Genomic DNA, 1,469 nt, shown 5'->3' with positions numbered 1-1,469 from the left:
ATTGAAGGGTTCTCAGGATCATAAGCTTCTTCCTCAAAAGAAGCCTCCTTAGTACTGCTTGGTGCATTTTGCATTCCAGACAGACTTTGAGAAATCATATTGACTTGTTGAGTCAATATCTTGTTCTGAGCCAAAATGGCATTCAGAGTGTCAATCTCAAGAACTCCTTTCTTCTGACTAGTCCCATTGTTCACAAGATTTCTTTCAGAAGTATACATGAATTGGTTATTTGCAACCATTTCAATGAGCTCTTGAGCTTCTGTAGGCGTCTTCTTCAGATGAAGAGATCCTCCAGCAGAGCTATCCAAGGACATCTTAGATAGTTTAGAGAGACTATCATAGAAAATACCTATGATGCTCCATTCAGAAAGCATGTCAGAGGGACATTTTCTGATTAATTGTTTGTATCTTTCCCAAGCTTCATAGAGGGATTCTCCTTCCTTCTGTCTGAAGGTTTGGACTTCCACTCTAAGCTTACTCAATTTTTGAGGTGGAAAGAACTTTGCCAAGAAGGCATTGACTAGCTTTTCCCAAGAGTTCAGGCTTTCTTTAGGTTGTGAGTCCAACCATGTCCTAGCTCTGTCTCTTACAGCAAAAGGGAATAGCATAAGCCTATAGACCTCAGGGTCTACCCCATTAGTCTTGACAGTGTCACAGATTTGCAAGAATTCAGCTAAAAACTGATGAGGATCTTCCAATGGAAGTCCATAGAACTTGCAATTCTGTTGCATTAGAGAAACTAATTGAGGCTTAAGCTCAAAGTTGTTTGCTCCAATGGCAGGGATAGAGATGCTTCTCCCATAGAAGTCGGGAGTAGGTGCAGTAAAGTCACCCAGCACCTTCCTTGCATTGTTGGCATTGTTGTTGTTTTCGGCTGCCATGGGTTCTTCTTCTTTGGAGAATTCGGTCAGGTCCTCTACAGAGAATTGTGCCTTAGCTTCTCTTAGCTTTCGCTTCAAGGTCCTTTCGGGTTCAGGGTCAGCTTTAACAAGAATGCCTTTGTCTTTGTTCCTGCTCATATGAAAGAGAAGAAAACAAGAAAATATGGAATCCTCTATGTCACAGTATAGAGATTCCTTGAGGTGTTAGAGGAAAAGAAAAATAGAAGAAAGAGGTAGAAGAATTCGAACTTAATCAGATAGAGTTCGAATTGTGCATTGAGAAGGAGTGATACTCCATAATTAGAAGGATGTGAGAAGAGGGGAAGAAATTTTCGAAAATTAAGTGAAAAAGTTTGAAAACATTTTGAAAAACCTTGATTGATTTTCGAAAACCAAAAGTGGGAAAGAAATCAAATGATTTTTGAAAAAGATTTTGAATTTAGAAGTTAAAAAGATATGATTGAAAACTATGTGATTAAAAAGATATGATTGAAAAGTTATGGTTTTAAAAAGATGTGATTGAAAAGATATGATTTGAAAACAATTTTAAAAGATATGATTTGAAAACAATTTTAAAAGATATGATTT

At 37.3% G+C, this 1,469-nt stretch overlaps 1 non-coding gene across 1 annotated transcript; it reads left to right on the top strand.

The window, feature by feature from the left end:
- Nucleotides 1-368: 368 nt before the first annotated feature.
- LOC127746868 (small nucleolar RNA R71) lies at nucleotides 369-476 on the top strand. The gene has a single exon (XR_008008680.1). It is a non-coding gene; the product is annotated as a small nucleolar RNA R71 (small nucleolar RNA).
- Nucleotides 477-1,469: the final 993 nt, after the last annotated feature.

The sequence above is a fragment of the Arachis duranensis genome, chromosome 4 (assembly GCF_000817695.3).
Source record: "Arachis duranensis cultivar V14167 chromosome 4, aradu.V14167.gnm2.J7QH, whole genome shotgun sequence".
Taxonomy (NCBI): domain Eukaryota; kingdom Viridiplantae; phylum Streptophyta; class Magnoliopsida; order Fabales; family Fabaceae; genus Arachis; species Arachis duranensis.
This window is presented reverse-complemented; position numbering and strand designations above follow the sequence as displayed.